The sequence below is a fragment of the Delphinapterus leucas genome, chromosome 2 (assembly GCF_059928025.1).
Source record: "Delphinapterus leucas isolate spDelLeu-1000000601 "Yukka" chromosome 2, BTC_Dleu_Yukka2, whole genome shotgun sequence".
Classification (NCBI taxonomy): Eukaryota; Metazoa; Chordata; class Mammalia; order Artiodactyla; family Monodontidae; genus Delphinapterus; species Delphinapterus leucas.
The window spans coordinates 73,870,149-73,893,256 of record NC_143130.1 but is presented as its reverse complement, the minus strand read 5'-3'; the positions used below and the strand labels follow the sequence as shown (position 1 = coordinate 73,893,256).

At 46.2% G+C, this 23,108-nt stretch overlaps 1 protein-coding gene and 1 pseudogene across 4 annotated transcripts in view; both read right to left on the bottom strand.

Annotated features, from left to right (window-relative positions):
• The window catches only part of LOC111177698 (death-associated protein kinase 2), a 119,238-nt gene that overhangs the window by 84,008 nt on the left and 12,122 nt on the right, over positions 1–23,108 (bottom strand). The gene's annotated exons all lie outside the window — the stretch shown is intronic.
• On the bottom strand, positions 678–21,837 carry LOC111177699 (heterogeneous nuclear ribonucleoprotein A1 pseudogene; annotated as a pseudogene).

The following is a 23,108-nucleotide window of genomic DNA, read 5'->3' as shown; positions in this document are numbered from 1 at the left end:
AATACTGTTCTCCATAGTGGCTGTACCAATTCACGTCCCCACCAGCAGTACAAGAGTGTTCCCTTTTCTCCACACCCTCTCCAGCATTTGTTGTTTGTAGATTTTTTGATGATGGATATTCTGACTGGTGTGAGGTGATACCTCATTGTAGTCTTGATTTGCATTTCTCTAATAATTAGTGATGTTGAGCATCTTTTCATGTGCCTCTTGGTCATCTGTATGTCTTCCTTGGAGAAATGTCTGTTTAGGTCTTCTGCCCATTTTTGGATTGGGTTGTTTGTAAAATGCTTTCATTTAAATGGCAGGAACTCTGAGAACTCCTTGAAGTAGTCCCAGGAAGCAGAGTCCCTCTTCCTGAGTCCTCATCCCAGCCTTGCTACCAGCCAGCTTTGTGGGGAGCTAGGACTCCCTTCATCAACCTTAGCTCAATCTTACCTCTCTGTGCCCCAGTTCCTTCTGTGAAGTGCAAACCAGCCACTCTGACTTCCTCACGCAATTGTGAGGACACATGGCAAAGCCGTACCTCAAGGAACTTAAAAGTGCCAGCCTTTTTCACAGCAAAGGAAACCATCAACAAAACAAAAAGACAGCCTACGGAATGGGAGAAAATACTTGCAAATGATTTGACTGATAAGGAGTTAATATCCAAAATACATAAAAAGCTCATACAACTCTCTCTCTCTCTCTCTATATATATATATATACACCTATTAAAAATGGCCAAAACACCTGAATAGACATTTTTCAGTTGGCCAACAGGTACATGAAAAGATGCTCAACACTGCTAATCATCAAAGAAATGCAAATCAAAGCCACAGTGAGATATCACCTCACAGCTGTCAGAATGGCTAGCATCAAAAAGTCTATAAATAACAAATGTTGGTGAGGGTGTGGGGAAAAGGGAACACTCATATACTGTTGGTGGGAATGTAAACTGGTGCGGCCACCATGGAGAACAGTATGGAGGGTTCTCAAAAAAACTAAAAACAGAACTACAGATCCAGCAATTCTACTCCTAGGTATATATACAATGAAAACAGAAACACTAATTTGAAAAGTTACATGCACCCCAAAGTTCATAGCAGCGTTATTTATAATAGCCAATACATAGAAGCAACCTATGTGTCCGTCGACAGATGAACAGATAAAGAAGATGTGGTATATATATACAATGGAATATTACTCAGCCATAAAACAGAATGAAATAATACCATTTGCAGCAACATGGATGGACCTAGAGATTATCATATTAATTGAAGTCAGGCAGAGAAATACAAATATTATATGACATCACTTACATGTGGAATCTAAAAAAATGATACAAAGGAACTTATTTACAAAACAGAAACAGACTTACAGACATAGGAAACAAATTTATGCTTACCAAAGGGGAAGGTGGGGAGGGATAAATTAGGAGTTTGGAATTAACATATATACAAACTACTACATATAAAATAGATAAACAAGAAGGTTCTACTGCATAGCACAAGGAACTATATTCAATATCCTGTAATAAACTATAATGGAAAAGAATTTGAAAAAGAATATATATATATACACACACACACATATATATAACTGAATCATTTTGCTGTACACCAGAAACTAACACAACATTGTAAATCAACTATACTTCGATAAAATAAAATAAAATACAAAAAAAATGAAATTTTGCCATTTGCAAAAACATGGATGGACTTGGAGGGTATTAAGCTTAGTGAAATAAGTCAGATAGAGAAAGACAAATACTGTATGCTATCACTTATATATGGAATCTAAAAAATAAAACAAACAAGTGAATATAACAAAACAGAAAGACACTCACAGACATAGGGGACAAACTAGTGGTCACCACTGAGGAGAGGGAAGGGAGAAGGGATAAAATAAGAATAGGGGATTAAGAGGTACAAACTACTATGTATAAAAGAAATAAGCTACAAGAATATATTGTACAGCACAGGGAATATAGCCAATACTTTATAATAACTTTAAATTGAGTATAATCTAAAAAATATTGAATCACTATGTTATACACCTGAAACTAATATAGTACTATAAATCAACTATACGTCAGTTAAGAAAAAAAAGAAAGAAAGAAAATTGTCAGCGAACACATGTTACTGTCATCACCCAGCACTGCTGTAGTGACCTTCCGAAGCCTCAGTAAATGGCCCTTTAACCACTGGGAGGCTGAGGAGAGGGTACGGATACCGTGGTTGGGGCAAGTGTAAGGGAGAAAGTTTCAGGCAGCCAAAAATTCAAACATTCATCAAGCATGTGACAAAATATTCTACATGGCTTACATGCATTCAATAAATGTGATAAATCAATCAGCCAACAAGTCCACTTTCCAGGATTTATCTAACAATTATACTGGTATGAGTGTGGCACTGGAGTCTGTCTTTTTTACTGCAGAATCGTCAGTGTCTAGAACCATACTTGGCAGATAGGAGGTGAGTAAATGAGGTATGCAGATGTATATACAAGGATGCGCATTGTAGGAACAACCTCAATGTCACCGGGTAAATTCATTATGGTCCATCCATAGTTGGTCTATGCAGCTGTTAAAAAGAACATCTCACACACACACACACACACACACACACACACACACGGATCTGGGAAAATGCACAAGATTAAAAAATCAAATTGCAGAACAACATTCTGATCCCATCTACATGCACAGGCTGATCCAATCTACATTTAAAAAAAATACAGAACGTGCATATGTATGGCTGTGTATGCACAGACAGTTTCTGGAAGGATATATGGAAACTTAATAATGGTCCCTTCTGAGGCCTGGGGCTAGAAAGATTCAGGAGGATGGGGGAGGAAACTTTTCAGTGCACTATTTGATTTTTTTTTTTTTTATCCACTAGTTTTCTTTTTCAACTATTAAAATTAACCTGATCATGTCACCTGGCCGATAAATATATTCCCCGAGAAAATGAGAGGGCAATGTTTACAATGTAATGTAATTGGGGAAAACAGGATATAAATTATATCTCCGGTGTCATCATAATGGCAAACAGACAAAAAGAAAGCACGGAAGCAAAACCATTTTTAGACCCTATAAGGCCTGAGGCCCCTGCCACCCCTACCCCCAGACGATCCACAAGGTGGCAACCAAATCACTGAGGAGACAAATCACTTCCACAGCCAGAGCACAGGAAGCAGTCACAGTGACACTGCAAACGTCCTGAGGAGTGAGACAGGTCCTACCCTCCATTCTGAGGGAATACAGAGCGGAGTGAGCCCGCCTTAACTCTGCCTCAGGGCTGAGACCTTGTCCTTCCTTACTGAGATTTTAGACATTGAGTCTGTGTGATCTTGAAAGGCAGAAAACTGGCAGCTTAAAGGACACTAGGTGCCTTTAAGACTTAGTAATTGGGCAGAAAGGTGAAACCAGGCATAGGGCTTCCAAGCAGCTGAGATGTCTCTGATTTTCTTGCAGCAGCTCTATGGAAGCATATCCCTTAAGAAAATAGAAGTGTCCGCTGGGAAAAGGGGCAAGAAAAAGTAAAGAACCTGAGGGCTGGAAGGCCTTGAGATAGCAGCTAGCCCAGCGCTTGCATTGCTAGGAAAGGAACTGAGGCCCAGATAAGAATGCATTCCTTCCAAAACAACTGCAGACCCAGGAAGGGGGGCGCTGTCAAGTGACCAGAGTTATAAGTTTCCTGGCGGCAACTGGGAAAGCAAGCTAGGTTTGAGAAATTATCCATTCTGGAAAAAGACAGTTGTCTGCACATGACATGGAAGCCACAGGAAACAAAGGTCCAGTCCCTGTAAGTGTTCCAACCTCACGTGAATAAATCATGATACCATCGTGAGTGGGTAGAGATCTCCCGCCTCAGGACTAATTAGTCATTGCACTTAACAAATCCCAACCTTCTTTGGGTGTGACTGGAAGCTTTGCCAGAAAGAAACACCTTCCAGCCAGGGTTCTGAGCCGGAGGCTTGGCTGCCTGAGTCCTCCCTGGAGGTGCAGTGACTCCGGTCAAGTGTTCATTTACTTCATTTTCCTCTAACCAAGGGCTCCAAGATGGCCTTCCTGCATCCCAGAGCACCTGACCCTTGGGAAGTGGGGTTATCTCCAAGACTGCTTACAGAGAAAAGTGTGATCCATCCTGCAGTCTGGTGTTCTAGTACTACCTGAGGAGACAGCAGTGCTGCGGGCAGAGGTGGAGGAGTGAGTATCTCCAACCCTCCCTCAGGCATGGGGAAAAACTTCCTGCCGCATCACACACCATCCTTCAGAGACCTGAGGGCTGTCGGGACAATCATCCAACGTTCAATCTAAAAGGGAGCTTTGAGAGTATCTAACAGTCCAACACTCTGGTTTCCAGAGGAAGAAATGAGAACACAGGAAGTGAGTGACTTGTTCAAAGCCACCAGATAATTTAGGAACAACTCACTCCCTCCGGGGTTTTCATTTCTTCTTCTGGAAAACCCGTGTTGGATTATTAACTACTCTTGAAGGTCCCTTTCAGGTTGAACACTGCGTGATTGTCCCAACAGCTCTCAGGTCTCTGAAGGAGACTTCAGGTCCTGGGCGAGGCCAGGAGCCCAAAACACTTTCCTACACCAGGTGAGCAGCCAATGGTATTTACCAATAGGTACTGAATATTTACCAAAGACCACGGGCAAGGTACCACGGGGGAGCGGACGTCTAACTGAAAAAACAGATCTGATCCCTCAGAAAAGTCAAGACCATTAAATAAAAACAAGATGCGCCACCTTTGAGGAAGGAGAGAGAAATGACCAGACAAGCAAGGGGCATGGAGAAAGGAAGCATCCTGAGAGGAGGTGGGCAGGAAAGGATGAGGTGATGTGGGCAGAAGAGCAGAGCAGGTCCCTGCAGGGTGGTGAGGCGGCAGGAGAGGGCACCACATGGTCAGGGACCTGTGCCAGCTGCGGTCTTGCAGGAGACCACAGCCTGGCTGACCCAGAGGGCCCTGCCCTGCCAAGGACACCCTCTCTCCTGCCTATGCCATGCAGGACAAGGACAGTATGTGCCAGGTGGGAATTACCGCCCCGAAGTTCAAAAGCAGCTAACCCCAGGGCTCTATGAGCTCTTTTTTTTTTTTTCCCAATTTAAATGCATTTTATTTTTAAAAAGTCCATTCACAAAATTGAATGATTAATTCGAGCTGCATAGCAGCTAATGACTACTGCATGGCAGTGAAAATGAAGTGCACAGTGGCTCAGATAAAGGTCCTCATAAGGATGCTCCCTTTAGCCATGAGCTTGAACTGGAATTTTGTTTTTTAAGAGTTGATAAGCCTGTAGTAGCACACTCCTTCCTGGCAGTAATCAAAACCTTCTGCCACTGCCACAGCTACTGCTACTGCTGGAACCACCATTGCCACCTTGATTTCGGGGTTTGGCAAAGTGTGGGCCTCCACCACCATAGGGGCCAGAACTTCTGCCTCCAAAGTTTCCTCCTTTCATGGGTCCAAAATTTGAAGGTTGATTGTTGTAACTGCCAAAATCATTGTAGCTTCCACCACCTCCATAAGTGCTTCCATCGTTACCAAATCCATTATAGCCATCCCCACTGCCACCATATCCCCCAGCACCACGGCTGCCACCAAAGCCACCTCGACCACTGAAGATTCCTCCATGACCACCACCAAAGTTTCCAGAACCACTCTGACTTCTTTGGCTGGATGAGGCACCAGCCATCTCTTGCTGAGATAGGGCTTTCCTTACTTCACAGTTGTAGCCATTCACAGTGTGGTATTTCTGCATGACAATCTTGTCTACAGAGCCATGGTCATTAAAGGTTACAAAAGCAAAGCCTCTCTTTTTGCGACTGCCTCAGTCAGTCATGATTTCAATCACTTCAATTTTCCCATACTGTTCAAAACAATCTCTTAGGTGATGTTCTTCAGTGTCTTCTTTAATGCCACCAACAGAAATCTTTTTCACAGTGAAGTGGGCACCAGGTCTTTGAGAATCTTCTCTTGAGACGGCCCTCTTTGGTTCCACCACTCTTCCATCCACCTCGTGTGGCCTTGCATTCATGGCCGCATCCACCTCCTCCACAGTGGCATATGTGACAAACCCGAAGCCTCTGGAGCACCAGGTGTTTGGATCCCTCGTTACCACACAGTCTGTGAGCGTTCTCCACTGCTCACAGTGGCTCCTCAGACTGTCATCACTTGTTTCAAAGCTCAAACCTCCGATGAAGAGCTTCCGCAGCTGTTCGGGCTCTTTGGGTGACTCTGACTTAGACATGATGGCAGTGGAGGGGGCGGGGAGACGTCAACGATGCTTACTCGGCGGCATCCACGGGCAGAAAAGCTCTATGAGCTCTTAATATGGGGTCCTCCCACTGCTGGTCTACAGGGGGCCAAGACCCACTTACCATAAGGCTCAGAAAGAGCCTTTGAAGGTTGCACCTTGAAGGTCGTCTCATCTTCTACAGAGGCTGGCTCTGCTGGGCCCGGGACAGTCTTGGGTTGCTTGCATCTCCCTGTGCCCAGGGAGCCTGCATTCCAACACAATGGCAGGTCCACATCATAAACTGGATGCAAACCTCCCTGCCTTTCCTGGTCTGGAGTCAGAAAACCTTGGTTCAACTTCTGATGCTGCCTCTTCCTAGCTGTGTGACCAGGTCACTTAACGTCTCTGAGCCCTCATTTTCTCTTCTGTAAAATAGGGTTAATTGTCCCTGCCTATCTAGAAATGTAGCCACAAGAATTGAATGAGATAATGTATGTGAATGTTCTTCATAAACTGTAAAGTTCTATACAAATGTAGGTGATTATTACGATCATCATTATTATGTCAAAAAACAGATACATTGGTGTGAGCTTCAGAGAAACCCAGACCCCTGGGCCAGAAGGAGAATACAGATGCCACGACTCCTTTCAATTTTGGTAACTTTGAAGGCTTCTCCATCAAATTTCAAAATCCTATATGGTTTTGCCAGGAAGCCAAATACGTTCTAGCCACAACTCTGGAGAACCACAAGATAAGCCATTTCCATAACGGGTGCTGCTGGGCTGCAATCAACTCAGCTGCTTGGGCCAAAAACATAGTTTTTTAAAAACACCACATACCACAATTCAGCCCCTCCCCCAAAACTCACATCCTTTCTCCTAAGAAAACAAAATAAGTGGAGACCAACTTTAACTGACGAACTTCAACTCTGAGGCATTCATTCTCAGAAGGCAAGCCTTCCCGGGTGAAGGGGGCAGACGAAGCATTCTCCAGGTAGGTTACAGTAGAGAGATTTCCAGAGGAGCTGGGCGAGGAAGTGAGGCTCCTGGCCAGTCCCAAGGGCTGTGAGGACAGGATCTTTGGGCCGAAAGAGGCGATTGGTCAGACTCAGAAATTAGCTCTAGCGATCCAGCTACAAAGCTAAACCACCATGAGACTCTTTTACTGGTTGTTTTAATTAACCAGGTACAAAGTAGGCCTACAGACCAATTTCTCCTCCTCCACAGGCCCTGACTGTGCAGCCCCAAACTTCAACTGCCCCCCGACAAATGACCTCCCCCATCGCACAAGGGATGATGAGGATGAAGGGCCGTTTGGACTGGCCAGAAGGAACCTCAAAGAAGGCTCACCTGTCCCATGGTTCTTGTGGCCCCAATGGCCCCACTGGGTGGCCCCAGGGCCGAGGAGGGCAGATGGACCCAGGCCTGGGGTCAGGGCTGGCACACAAGGGTGCTACCTGTAGCTACTCACAGATGATTTATGCTTGGGGCTGCGTCTTCCTCCAAAGACCTTCAGTCCTGGATGGAGACTGCATGCATCTTGCTAGCTCAGGCTCCCTTTGCAGGTGTCTGTGCTCTCCTGTAAAACCCTAAACTGCTTGAGAGGCAGCCTGGCAGGGTAGGAAAAGCAAATGCTTTGCAGTCAGGCAGATGTGGGTTTGAATCCAGAGCCTGCTGCTGATGGGCCCTGAAGTTTTGGGAGGTGACTCTCCTAGCCCTGCTTTCCTCATCCCTAAAAGGTAGCTAATGCCTATCACACAAAGTTTTGTAAGGATCAGTAATATGTGGAAGGTTCCTGGCATATGGTTGGTGTTTAATCAGTGATAATTATTATTATTAATATAATGGCACTCCCACCCCTGCCTTCCAAATTCTAAGGCCTAGTCCCTCCTCCATACCTGGCTCCTGCTACCTTACCAGAACCACTGGAACCACTTACCGGAGTGCCCTGTGCTCAGATCTGCCCAGTTCTGGGCCATGCCGGGCCTGGTCACTGTAGAATACAGGGCTGGCAAACAGAAAGCACTCAAAGCAGTGTTTGTTTACATAGAAAAAAAAAAAATCCTGCTATCTCAAGTGACCAGAATTTTATCCCACCACGTTCTGCTTTCATGGGTACAAATCAATACATAAACACGCTTAGATCAGGGTTTATTCTGAAGAGTACCTTCTCTCATATGGAGTTTTCTTGTTTTTGAGAGCTACGTTACCATACAATGTCCAGTAGGCAAAACACAAAGATCTGAAGTACTTAGAAGATTCTGAAAGCTCCTTCAGACTCTTCAAAAAAGGGTATTTCATTTCTAATACATTACCTTTTTCTGATTATAAGCAATGTGATTGTTGTAGACTGTGAAGAATAGTTTTTAATTACTGGCAATTTCACCATCTCTAGAGAATGTCACAGTGAATGTTTTGGTGTATTTCCTTACAGTCCTTTTTCTCTATCCTTCAAGAATGTAAGTATCCATTCATTTAAAAATGAACGATGAACCAGCAGGCCAGCCTATGCCAACAGGACAGCAGCCGTGGATCAGCCGTGAAGGCTTCCTTGTCCTATTTTCAGCTCTCCCCAGCCCTAAACAACGTATTTGTCAATGATACGCCCACAGATTGCGTAACTACATCTTGTCTTATCAGGGCTTGGTGAACTTCTACCCTTTGAGTGAGTTAACACAGTCATCTCTGCTTTCCATTTTTGTGCCACAGAGTCAATATTTACTAGCCGTGTTGCTAAAACAGGCCCTGGGCACAGCCTCGATGCCAAGCATCCCTGTCTAATCTCAGCAACAGCAGTCTCAGTGGCACCGGAGGCTTTACTGTGCCATGGCCCTTGGTGACTCCTGCCCTGGTGAGTAGGTGGCCTCTAACCCAGCAAGGATGCTTCACATGATCATAAAGTCACAGGAGGCTAGTGCTGGAAGGCACTTAAACATTAGAGATGGGAAACCGAGATCCCCTGGGGAGGGAAAGGATTTGCCTAAGCACATACAGCTGCAGAGCCAAAGCCAGGACGCCTTTACTCCCACCCCAGCTCTCGCTGCACGGTCTTGCTGAATGCATCGACATGGAGAGAGAGCTGGGGTGGCGGTGGGGGACAGAACCCATTGCATCAGGACAGGAAATTGGGCAAGTGCTGCCCTAAGATGGTCAGTTTCACAGAGGGGTCTTCCCAAGACTGCCCTGGTCTCTTACAGTGATGATTCAGGTGATCCCATGGCATCACCAATTCTCTTGCCTCTTGCTAGAATTCATTCATTCATTCACTCATTCATCTATTCATATGACAAATCTTTATGGAGCCCAGTCATGGGACGGCATTACTTGCTTCAACAAAGCAGTGTCACTTGGCCCACCTTTTCTGGAAGGATCTCTTTGCAGCTGTCTAAAGAGACAGACACTAAATAACAAGGTCAGGTCCTACTGTATAGCATAGGGAGCTATATTCAATATCCTGTAATAAACCATAATGGAAAAGGATAAGAAAAAAGAATATGTTATATATACGTATAACTGAATCAGTTTCCTGTACACCAGAAACTAACAAAACATTATAAATCAACTATACTTTTTTTTTTTTTTTTTTTTTTGGCGGTATGCGGGCCTCTCACTGTTGTGGCCTCTCCCATTGCGGAGCACAGGCTCCGGACGCGCAGGCTCAGCAGCCATGGCTCATGGGCCCAGCCGCTCCGTGGCATGTGGGATCTTCCCAGACCAGGGCACGAACCCGTGTCCCCTGCATCGGCAGGTGGACTCTCAACCACTGCGCCACCAAGGGAGCCCATATACTTTAATTTTAAAAAAGAGAGACAAACAGACCCATCACATAGCCCCAAGAAGTCTGAGGCTGAAAGGAGTGAAATGTAGGAGAATCACGTTTTGGGGGTAGATCTCTGACAGCAGGCCTCTGAAGAAAGTCCCTACTCTCAAGAGCACCTCAGGTACTAACAGGAACAAGTCAAAAGCGAAAGGGTAGGTGACTTGGTGTGATATCAAATACCTGTAGTGTTTCTGTGGAATAGGAGAAAGAGGAAGCACCAGGAGCAAGGAGACCTGCAATCAGGTTCCACTTGCACCACCAAAGTGTTGCATGACCCAGAAAGGGAAGGTGTCTTGCCCAAAGTCACAAAGCATATTGACAGCTAAAGTGGGACTTGAATCAAGGTCTTTAAGTCCATGGCTGATGGCTCAGATGCCACAGATGAATCTTTGCATTTCTCTTATCCTCAGAAAACCCCAAGAAAGCCACCACCATGACCTGGAACTTCCACGGCACCTCCTCAGTTGAGATTGGTCGCTGCCCACAAGGGGAAGCTCTGGCATCTTCTCTATCTGGGACTAGATACCCCGTTGGGGTTCGCAGAACCAGGCTCAGCCACTTCCTGGAGAAGCAGGAGCAGGACAGAGGCCACAAGGCTAACACCAGTGCAGGAAGAAGCTGTGATGTGCGGCAATTCTGGCACATGAAAGGGGAGAACAAGTGAGCATTCTGTACAGCTGCTGGGATGTCAAACAGCTCTGCACACTTGGCCTGTTCCCCTGCTCCACCCCCTCCAGGCAAGAAAACAAAGAAGATCGTGTGAACAGGACTGTGATGAAAATAATGCCACTGCATTTCTACCTTCTCCTGGGCTTGGAAACACAAACTCAAGCCCTCAGGGGCGCAGTGCTGGCTGAGTACAATTTATGGTTAACACCAGCCCCTGTGTTTACTGAGCACCTACTATGGATCCAGCTCTATGCTAGAGGTGGTGGGAACACTAAGGATGATAAACCTTGGCCTCTGCCTACAAGGGGCTCACAGTTTGTCTCAGAATACAGAATGAACCTCCAGGAAACCTTCTGCTTCAGAACAATTATGTATGAGGCAGAGATTGTAAGGGCTATGGATGCTGGAAGCTGGATAGATGGCTGAAGCTGGGCGAAATACCCATGGGAAGGCTTCAGAAGGACAGGAGACTTTTCACTGGACTTGAGGGCTGAGTACAACTAGTAGAAGAAAGGAAGGAAGATGAGAGAGAAGGTGCTCAGAAGGAGGAAAAGAACATGTCATTAAAAGGCTTGGATGTGGAATCTAAAAAATGACACAAATGAACTTATTTACAAAACAGAAACAGACTCACAGACTTAGAAAACAAACTTATGGTTACCAAAGGGGAAAGGTGGAGGTTGGGATTAACATAAACACACTACTAAAAGTAAAAGAGATAACTAATAAGGACCTGTTGTATAGCACAGGGAACTCTACTCAATACTCTGTAATGACCTATATGGGAAAAGAATCTAAAAAGGAGTGGATATATGTATATGTATAACTGATTCACTTTTCTGTACACCTGAAACTAACACAACATTGTAAATCAACTATACTCCAATAAAAATTTTTTTTAAAAAGGCTAGGACAATCTTGGCAATTCTATAGGCTTCTGGGCAATCTCGCAGAGAGAAAAGAAATGTACAACACTGTTATTGTTAAATGAGCACCTGCAGTTATTAACACTTGAATAGTTTTAAGTTTTGAGAAGCCCATGCACCGAAGAGTAGCCCCCGCTCACTGCAACTAGAGAAAGCAATGAAGACCCAACGCAGCCAAAAATAAATTAATAAATTAATAAATTTAATCTAAAAAAAAGAAAAGGGTCATGGGAGGTGGCCCAGTGAGGACAATGACAAATGACTCTTTCCAAACCTCCCAGGGTATCTGCCAGAATTTTTCTGGCAAAAGAGATGGGAGACTCACTGCAGGAACCAGTGTGAATCCTTACCATCACTTTACCTTCTCTCTTAGGGGCTGCCACCCTGATTTGCTAATCTTTCTACAAGGGTTTACTGAGTCCTTTCTTTCTGTGTGAAGGATACAAGTCAGTGAAGCCTCCATCCCTCCCTTGAGAAGCTTCCAGGTCCTCATCCCCTCACATTCTTTTTTTTTTTTTTTTTTTTTTTGCGGTACGCGGGCCCCTCACTGTTGTGGCCTCTTCCGTTGCGGAGCACAGGCTCCGGACGCGCAGGCTCAGCGGCCATGGCTCACGGGCCCAGCCGCTCCACAGCATGTGGGATCTTCCCGGACCGGGGCATGAACCCTTGTCCCCTGCATCGGCAGGCGGACTCCCAACCACTACGCCACCAGGGAAGCCCCCCTCACATTCTTTATAGCGATTCACTCCTCACTGGGCCACCTCCCATGACCCTTTCCCTTTTTCTTTTTTTAATTAATTAACTTATTTATTTATTTTTGGCTGCACTCGGTCTTCACTGCTGCGCGTGGGCTTTCTCTAGTTGCAGCGAGCAGGGGCTACTCTTCGTTGTGGTGCGCAGGCTTCTCATTGCGGTGGCTTCTCTTGTTGCGGAGCACGGGCTCTAGGCATGCGGGCTTCAGTAGTTGTGGCACGTGGGCTCGGTAGTTGTGGCCTGTGGGTTCTAGAGCACAGGCTCAGTAGTTGTGGCGCATGGGCTTAGTTGCTCCACGGCATGTGGGATCTTTCCGGACCAGGGATCGAACCCGTGTCCCCTGCATCGGCAGGTGGATTCTTAACCACTGCGCCACCAGGGAAGTCCCCCATGACCCTTTTCCCCATTCAATCCCATTAACCTTTCTTCCAGCTTAAAACCAGTATGAAGTCCAAACTCCTGAGCATGAAATACTTAAAAAGCAATTTGTTCTATATGACATAAGAAATACATGTTTAAAGTTTTTTTAAGAAAATACAGAGAGTATAAATAAAAGACAATTAAATCAACCATAGTCCTAACTTCCCCTCATCATTCCCACCTCCCCTCACTGCGATCAATACCAACACTAGTAAAACTTTAATGGCAGCTTAGACTTTTGTCCATCCCCTCCTTGCTACTCCAGGCTCATGCACTGCTTCCCTATCAGAACACGTCATCCAGTTTCCGGGGGACCCACTCTCACAAACACACCTTGGGTTTTCCTGTCTATTTGGGAGGCTCAAGTCCACCAATTCCTAGAATGCCCACACTCACTGCTCGGCCTATTCAAGTCCCACCCATCCCTCAGTGCCTCACTTAGCTCTCACCTCCCAAAACCTGTTCTGACTGTGCCAGTCCATGGAGGTAGCCACGTTCTGAACTAGTATCTCATAGATTGTCTGGAACGTTCTTTTGGCTGCACTATGTTCTGACAGCTCTTGAATTGCTGCTGAGGTTATTTGTTGGTTTGTTTATGTGCCCCTGCAACCTCTCTTTAAGCTCCTAGAAGGTATAAACTACATCTCTGCACTCACTCCCCTCTCCACCCCTCCCTATGCCCATCAAAGCATCTCCTACCCAATAGATGTTTGATGGGTATTTCATAGCATCATGACATTTTAGAGCTGAGGGGGGAAATGGAACTGAGAACCGGAGAGGAAGAGAAACTTGATTAAGGTCACAGTGCAAAGCCAGAATAGAGACCCTGGGAGCCAACTGAAAGCAGAACTCATTCGAACATTTATTGTGTACCTACTATGTGCCTATCGCTGGGTAAGGCACTGGGAGATAAAAGAGAATGACCGCCAGATCCTATGATTGGAAAGCTCACTGGACTGCAAGCTGCTTTAGGGTAGCTTTTTGTTAAGGGGCGATGCCAGAGACGGCGGGAACAGACTCAAAGGCAAATAACGACGACTAGGGAATCCACAACATGCTGTAGGTACGTAGAACAGGTGTACCCAACCCTGCCTGCAGTCAACATGCCTGCAGTAGTCAGGACAGGCCTCTGTAAGGAAGCAGAACTTGGGCATGGGTAGAACTGGAGCAGGGCTCCGGGCACAGGTGAGACACAGACAACACAGGGAAGGCATGCAACCTAGGCTCTTTGGGGAAAAGGCGGTCACTGGAAGGATACACACAGGAAGAGAAAATGAACCTAGAAGCCACAAAGGAATTAGCTCGTGGAATCACTGCATCTTCTGTGGCAGCCCCATTCCCTCCTCACTGTGCATCAAGTCTCAGAGAGAGGCCATCTAATTGGCTTTTGGCTAATATATCACTGGTCCTAGTGGGCAGAGCTTTTTCAGCCCAACCATCTCATAGGACACCAAATAGCCAATGAATGGGTCACTCTTGGGTCAAGTGACCATCCCTGTTCCAATCAGGGGGCCACCCCTGCACAAGAGCAAGCCCAGCTCCACTCTATGGGGCAGGGGGCTGTGAGGGGCTCAGAGCGGAAAAGGAAAGAGGGCAGTTTTAGCAAGAAGGGAATATCGGGTATGGCAGACACCATGCACAAGTTGGGGGTGGGTGGGAATCCCGGCAGGGGTCTTTGTGAGCGAACACAGAGGTAAAAGTAACATGGCCCACTGCGATAGAGGATAATAGACTTGCTCAATCAGGGAAGCAAGGAGGAAACCAACAGCTCTGGGAGCTTACTTTGTGTCTCAAGTACCATTTTGAAGCAGTGATCTTGGATCCAGGTGTACAGTCTACACAAATTGGGACACTTTAAAAAATATGGATGCCAGAGCGCCACCCCAGACCTTCTAAATCTGAATCCCTGGCATGTATACATGTGTGTTTGTTTTAAACCTCCTCTGTGATTCATATATACTATCCAAGATGACAATCGCTGTGCTACATGTTTCGCTCATAATCTCATTCAATCCTCTAGAGTCAGGAGAGATGGAGGTTCAAATCCTGGCCTGATAAGGTAGGTGGTATGTTCTCAATTTCACAGATGAGAAAACCAAGGCTCAGAGAGGTGGAGTAACTTACCCAAGGTAACACAGGCAGTGAGTAGTAAAACTGGGATTCGTACCTAGGTTTAATACCTGAGCCTGAGAGACAAATTCTTGACTGTGTATTGGAGAGGGGTGGATCAGCTGCCCCGGAGATGGTCCAGCCGCAGAACTTCCTGGATGGTAACAACACTGGGAACCAGGGGAATTGGGGTGGCAGTTGGTGGAGCCAAACCGGCTTAGCCAGGGCCTGGCAGTGCTTCCTGACCAGCAGAAAGCTGAAATCTCAGAGGCATGTATGGACCCCAGGAAGGCTCTTACATCAGGGCTCAGCTGAAACATCAGAAAGAATTTCACAATTCCAAACTCTGGAAACACTGCTGATTTAGCTGGCTCCAAAGGTGTCTTATACAATCTCCTTCTCTAAGAAATCTTTTCAAGATTGCTACTTGGACCTGTGTTTACAAACCCCTGTGGACACCAGCCTTATCTCCACTCCACCTGGCCGCCCTGCTCTCAAGGGTAGGGCTGGGTCTTTGTGCCTCTGTTTCCATATCTGTAAAATGGGGACGGTGACTTCCTCCCTGCCCACCTACTCCAATGTGGAGGCTCATGATCAAATGAGGTAACAGAGGAGAAGCAGCCCAACCCAACTCCTCCCTATGAGCTCTTCAAAACAACTGACCGCTGGGCTTTTAGCATCACCTTGTCCGTATCTGCAACCGTTTGCTGGGTACTTCCCACATGCCAGGCTATGCCCCTTACATCTGTGCTACGAATGGGAAAAGAATCACTTTGAAAGCTGCTCAGAACTGTCACTGGTAATAAGGAAGGCAAAAGACTCCGAAATGGGGTGGAGGTGGGGTGGGGGGATGGTCAGAGACGGCTTTTTGCATGGAAAAAACTTGAAAGGATCCTTGGTTCTGGAAAAGAGAGGCCCAGGGTCCTTTCAGGGAGAGGCTGTAACAAGGACCTAAACTTATGAAAGAATAGGGGGTCTCTTTGGGGAGGTAAGTATAAGGATGGTAGCAGATCTCGGGCCTGGGGAGGGGTCCTGGAAGGCCCCAGCATCATGGCAGATGGCAGGAGTCAGGGGAGCGGAGGTATCTATTACCCCACTTGAAGTTGTTTCCTTCTCTGTGCAGAAATTCCTCTCACTACCCGAAACTCAGTTTATCCTGCAAGCAGGCTCAGTGGCAAGGCAGGCACTCAGAAACGGGCCTGAGTCCGTGCCTGAGACAGGGTCACAGAGGGAGCGCTGCCTTGTCTCGAAGGTCCTGAGTCCAAGGACCTACGGCATCAAGGAGGATGTGAGCCCTCCCTGGGGAGACCCAGAAATGCTCAGTCAGGAACAGGACTTCCTGTTGTCCTGGAATGGAATGCTCATTATTCTTATTTGGACATTAAAGGAGGGGACTCCAGAAGGCTGGAAAACAACCCTGTGAGAAATGGGACCATCTTAGCACAAAGAAACGGAGCCTATGAGCGTGAAGCTGCCCCAGGTCCAGCGGCTCACAGTAGCAGAGCCAGGATCACACCTGGGCCCTGTGGCTGCAGCACCCGGAGTAGTCACCACCAGGCTAGGGTTCATCAGCCTGCTGCCCCGAGCCCGTCCTCCTGCTGGGGCCCTCAGCTGCCTTTCCCCCTCTGCCCCGTCTCCCTGTCTCCTCCAAAACACCAGTAGGAGCGTTTGCCTCCCAGGACCGTACTGCAGCCCCTGAGCAGCCAAGTCCTCCTCTTTAGCTGGTGGGCCCTGGGCCCAGGGTGCCAAATAAACCTCACCCCCAGGAGGGAAGGATAATTCATCACCCTCCAGGCCCTGTGGCCAGGCCACCAAGGACCAGCAGCTCAGGATTCAAGATTAGGGCACTGAGGTCTCAGGCTTAGATGCAGGCAGCCAGGGGGTGGGCGTGGGCAGGGGAGCAGTGTCCGCCGTGGAAATGGATTAAACAAGGACAACTGGGCTCTCAGCAGATTCCCCAATAAACCACTAAACAACAGTATCCACCTCCTCCCCTGTTCTCTGGAGGGGAGCCCAGGGTCACAGGCAGAAAGAAAAATCTTGGGCAGCTTGGTACCCACCCCCCCCCCAAAGAGCACTGGACCAGGAGTCAGAAGTTATGGGTTTAAATCCCAGCTCTGACATTTCCCTCGGCAAGTTAGTTAAGTTCTCCAAGCTTCGGCTTCCTTATCTGCAAAGTGGGAGAAACACCGGCCACCTCGTAGGGCTGCAAGAGGGTTAAACTAGGTAACAGCCCATGACCAGTGCAGGGCCAGGTTTAGAGAGGATGCACAATCCCTAATACCCAGACCTCCCTTCCCGTCTTCCACCCCAGCACTCCCTGCAGGACAGGACAGACTGACATGGACAGTGGTTCTGAAACTGGGCTTCTCGGAGGTTCCTCACAGGCTGTGTGAGACGGAGGGCAGGGAAGGAGCACAGGTGGATCGCTGCTCACCTCTTCTTCCTCCTTTTACATAACTGCACCTCACTTTGATCTGTTTCTATCCTGTCCCCCACCCCAGAATAAGTCACTTTTTTGAAGTTTTGCTGCTTAACTAGTAAACCATACTGGAGTAGATCAGGAGTAGACACACTTTTTCTACAAAGAGTCAGATGGTAAATACTTTAGGCATTGAGAGCCAAGAAATAAAATCCAGGATATTATTATTTATTATTATTAGTAGTAGTAGTAGTATTTTTGGCCCTGCACCATGTGGGATCCCAATTCCCCGACCCGGGATCGAATCTGCACCTCCTGCATTGGAAGCACAGAGTCGGAACTTACATAACAAAGGAGAAAACTAAATTTCCACAAAATTTTAACTGATGAAACTCAAAATATAATAAGAATTGCATTTGTCTTATTCTGTTTTGTTCGTTTTTTGTAATACAGGTCTGCCATGAGAAGAATGGAATTGCAGGGGCGGATAACAGTTTGCCTAATTGGGGTCCAAAGTTAGTGCTCCAACCATCAAATCTGTTGCAACTGGTCATCTATAAAACCCATTCTTTCGGTGTCTGTGACCACCTAGAGGGGTGGGAAAAGGAGGGCGGGAGGGAGGCTCAAGGGAGGGGATATGGGGATATATGTATACGTATAGCTGATTAACTTTGTTATACAGCAGCAACTAACACAACATTGTAAAGCAATTATACTCCAATAAAGTTAAAAAAAAAACACCACACTTTGTTAAAAAAAAAAAAAATTCTTAGCTCCAGGGCCATTGAAAGTAGGTGGCAGGCTGGATTTGACTGTAGGGCTATAGTTTCCCATCGCCTGGACTAGACAATGTTGGAGCCCTTGCAGGTTAAAGTCCTTGGGCTTTAAAGCCTGTTGAAGGCTGCTCTGGGGGCTAGAGCAATCTCCAGAAGAGAGACTCTGAAGGCTGCAGCATCTCCTCTGTGGGAGGCTCTGGAGGGCTTCACATGACCTCCCACCTGCACTGCCAGAGCCCTGGTGCTTTACTGCAGCTGAGGTGATGGGTACCTAAGGCCCTAACTCCCACCACTGGCCGCGGCTCTTACCCCTCACCTTGGTCTCCCCAGCAAGGGAGAATACAGGGAAACCAAGTTCTCTCCTTCGCCCTCAAAACACACTTCTCCCCAAGCACCCCCTCTCCCAATAGCACCTCACAGAAAACTTTCTTATAGAACCATTCCAGGGAATTCCCTGGTGGTCCAGTGGTTAGGACTCTGGGCTTTCACTGCTGAGGGCCCAGTTTCAATCCCTGGTCTGGGAACTAAAATCCCACAAGCCACGTGGGGCGTGGCCAAAAAAAAAAAACCATTCCAGCCAGCTTCTAAAAGTAGAGACAAAGAAGTGGAACCCTTTGCCAGAGTTCTGGGGTCCCCCAAAGACCTTGAATCCCCTCTACCTCTCGGGGGAGGAAGGCAACACCATGAGTCTACAGGAAGACCTCTGCCTCTAGTCCTGACGGGGCCTGATTTTCATCACTTATAAAATGGGAATGATTATACTTGCCTTACCTGCCTTGTGTTGCTATCAGAACTTCAAAATATGAAAGTGAAATAGAAACACCATGAAAAAAGGTAAAGTAGCACAGAGAACAAGATTTGGAATTAAGGGAGAAGACTTCAACCACTTTAAATTTCTCCACAGTGAAAACATTAAGGTATCTTTACAAAACTCTTAAACTACACAAAAATAATGAAAGGGTATTGGCAAAGCCATAAGGAAATAAGCACATGCTGGTGACCTGGTAAACTGGTTCAGTATTTCTAGTTTCAACCATTACACAAACCAGCCATAACCTCTGACCTTGTATTCCACCTCTGAGAATACACTGGCAGAAATAATGCAGAGAGAGGAAATTAACAAATATGTTCACAGAAACACTTATTTTTAGTAGTGAGAAACAATAGGGAAAGTTTAGTAAATTGGGGATGTTTATATAGCAGATTATTATGAAGTTAATGAAAACATACGGACTGTATCTGTTTTAAAAGGCCAGTATTCTTCAAAAATATCTTGTCATGAAAGTCAAAGAAAGGCTGAGGAACTGTTTCAGATTAAAGGAGACTAAAGATATATGACAAGGAGATGCAATATATGATCTTCACTGGATCCTGTTTAGCAGGGAGAAAAACTGCTAGTTGGGGGACTTCCCTGGTGGTACAGTGGTTAAGACTCCAAGCTTCCAATACAGGGGGCCCAGGTTCAATCCCTGGTTGGGGAACTAGATCCCACATGCATGCCACAACTAAGAGTTCGCATGCTGCAATTAAGGAGCCCGCCTGCTGCAACTAAGACCCCGCACAACCAAATAAATAAATAAAATATTTTAAATAAATATATAAATAAAAAACACTAGCTGGGGAGTGGGAGGTACAAACAGTTGGGTGTAAATAGGCTACAACGATGTATTATACAACACGGGGAACATATCCAATATTTTGTAATAACTGTGAATGGAGTTTAACCTTTTAAAATTGTATAAAATTAAAAAAAATTTTTTTAAAGAACACTAATGGGAAAATTGACAAAATTGGAACAAGAATGATAGCTTAGATAAAAATATTGTATCAGAGTGAAATGTCCTGAATTTGAAAGTTGTACTGTGGTTATGAAAGAGAACGCCCGTGTCCTTAGGAGATGCATGATGAAGCATTGAGGATAAAGAGGCATAATGTCCGCAACCAACTCCCAAACGGCTCGGAAACAATAATAGGTAAGTAGGTAGGTAGGTAGGTAGATAGACAGACAAAAAGAAAGAAGGAAAGGAAAGAAGAAACTGAAAGAAAGAAAAAGAGGGAAGAAAGGCAGGAGGAGAAGGAGAAAGTGGGGAAGGAGGGAGACAGCAAGGGAGGAGGTGACAAAATGTTAAAACCTGGTATGTCTATTTGGGAGGCTCAAGTCCACCTATTCCTAGAATAGGATATACAGGAGTTCCTGTATATAAAGGATATATAGGAGTTCTGTTATTCTGAAAATGTTGCTATTAAATTTGAAATTATTTTGAAACAAAAATATTTTTAGGTTATATGGACTCTGGATACATAAAACAATGTTGAGTCAAAAAACAACACAATGCAAAATGTACAGGCTGGCAATATATAAGTAGAAAGGAAAGTGTGTCCCGTAGATACAGGTATATAACGGTTTCAATTATCCTCACATAGGACCTCCCTCTCACTCTTACAATTTTCATAATGCAAACTGAGCTCAGTGAGACCGCTACCTCGGGGCAAGCGGTTTGCACCATGTGCCAGCTTCTGACTGAAGCATGTGCAATGCAGCCACTTTGTTTGAGTGGCTTTGTGCTTTGTTTGCCTGACAATGGGTGATAAAGGCGCCTCCCTCCTTCCTCCAGGGCCCCTGCAGTCGCCTGTCCTCCTGGCAGCCCCCTCCCTTCAACCCTCTCCACGCGCCCTCTTGCCCAAGCCCGGGCCTGCTGCTTCTCAGTCTTTGGCAGAGCCCTGACCTTGAGGTGGTTATGTGCCATCTCCAGGATTACACCGTGAGGAGCTGCCCCACACAGGGTGACAGCTTCCTCCGCTGAACAACTGGCACGTGTTTGGGGGTCCCCCTATTAGCTTGTGGCCTGTTCCAACGTCTCATTTCATTAGCTTTGGAGGAGAGTACCCCTGTGCCACAACTGAGCCCTAATCTCTTCTAGGGTAAGGCCTGAGCCCTAAGTCTCCTCTATCCATCACGGTGCCCAGCACACAGTGGGTGCCTGAGAAGAGTCTCTGGACTGTGACAATGAGTACAGACGTGCACTTACACATCCACACACGCTCACTCATGTTTTGGAAACCATTGGCTTGTCTGGGGTGCAGCTGTGGCCCAAAAGACCTCCTTGCCACTAACACCAAGCTGAGGGCTTCCTGGGCCCGGCACAGACAAGCTCGGTGTTAGCAGTCAGAAAGCTTTTTTGGCATGAGTGACCAGCCGCCACTGTAAAACTTCTCTGAGCCTCAGTTTTCACAACTGTGAAGTGGGAATGTGATCCAGCTCATATTGTTCCAGAAGATGGGAAGTACTCGGCACAGATACTGACATGAGGGCAGAAGATTCTTAACTTACGTCGGTCACTTTCACTTTCCGGCAGCAGGAAATATAAGCATGTGTGTGATCAGACAAGCCCGAGAATCCCAGCCCAGGGAGGCAAACAGGGCTCTGGCTAGAGAAGTTTCTGGCTTTTATTTCTGACTTTCTCTGAGATTTGCTGTGTTGCACGAAGTGGAATTTCCCACTTGCCTTCTCCTTGATAAGGTAGGTGGTCTGTATTTGTTGAGCCAGTCACCTAACATTTTGGAGACTGAATTTCTTCATGTGTAAAATGGGAATAGCAGCTGCTTCACAAGGTGCTACCAGGATTAAACACAATAATGTGTGTCCACTACTATATATAAACAACAAGGACCTACTGTATAGCACAGGGAACCATATTCAATATCTTATAATAACCTATAATGGAAAAGAATCTGAAAAACAATATATATATATATATATATATATATATATATATATATAGCTAAAATCACTTTCCTGTATACCTGAAACTAACACAACATTGTAAATCAACTATACTTCAATTAAAAAAAAAAAAAAAAGAGTAATGGGGACTTCCCTGGCAGTCCAGTGGTTAAGACTTCGCACTTCCACTGCAGGGAGCCTGGGTTCGATCCCTGGTTGGGGAACTAAGATCCTGCATGTCGCGCGGGGCAGCCAAAAAGAAAAAAAAAAAAAAAAGAGTAAGAAGAAAAAAACAATATGTGTCCAGGAAATGGAGTGTGTTTTGTTTCTCACTTTGTGTTTGGGGAATCCTGGATGTTCATGCATTCCAAGGCCTAAGGGAGCTGGGGGCTTGGCTGAGCTTTTGGAACCAAGGCGGGTTCCAAACAACTCTGCAGTTAACTGTGGTGTCTGTGGGAGTTGAGCGCTTATCAAGCGTAAAAGGCCTGGGCTGGACGCTATTGGGGTTGTGGCAGGGTGGAGGGTGTGGTGGGGAGGTGGATAGGGGCAGAAAATGAACGGATAAAAGATAAAGTACGCAGGAGCCCAGCATGGAGGACCCTGGGTCCAGCAGGGGAGATGACCAGGTGAACCTTCTGTGTAACATGAGGTATGATGACATTAGCACTTAATAGAGGTGTGGGTCCAGAATAAGAGGTAATACAGTCCATAGAGGGGGTGTGGTAGAGGGGGTAGGTGTAGAGGGAGTGGGTCATGGCAGGCTTTGCCAGGAGAGATGGCATTTGATCCTGACCTTGAGGGAAAAGTTTAATTTTTCCAAGAGTGAGAGAAGAGCGAGAGCAAAGAGAAGTCACAGAAGATTTGGGGGCCTCTGGCCTCTGTTCCAGTGCTGCCGTGATGCTCAAAATAGGAGAGCAGTTGCGGACCTGCCTTCAAAGAGTTGACAGCCCAGCACAAACAAATGTGAGATAGGCCTAATCTCATCACCGGTCATCCTAGGGCCTGAGCATTTCTCCTGCTCCCCTTGGTCTAGGCAACCTGCCCCCAGGAGCTTAGCACTTGGGGGAATGTTAACTCTGAGCACATGCAGGCCTCAAGCAGACACAAAAGAGGAGAGGCTGTGTGGGCATGAGAAATAGCCATAGATAGATTAGAAGGTAAGACTCAGAAATAAAAACAGTTGCTAGGTTAAGGCTGCTAATCTTTTGTTGGCTTAAACTGTCTTAAATGTTTTATTTAAAAAAAAAAAAACTTTCCTCCAA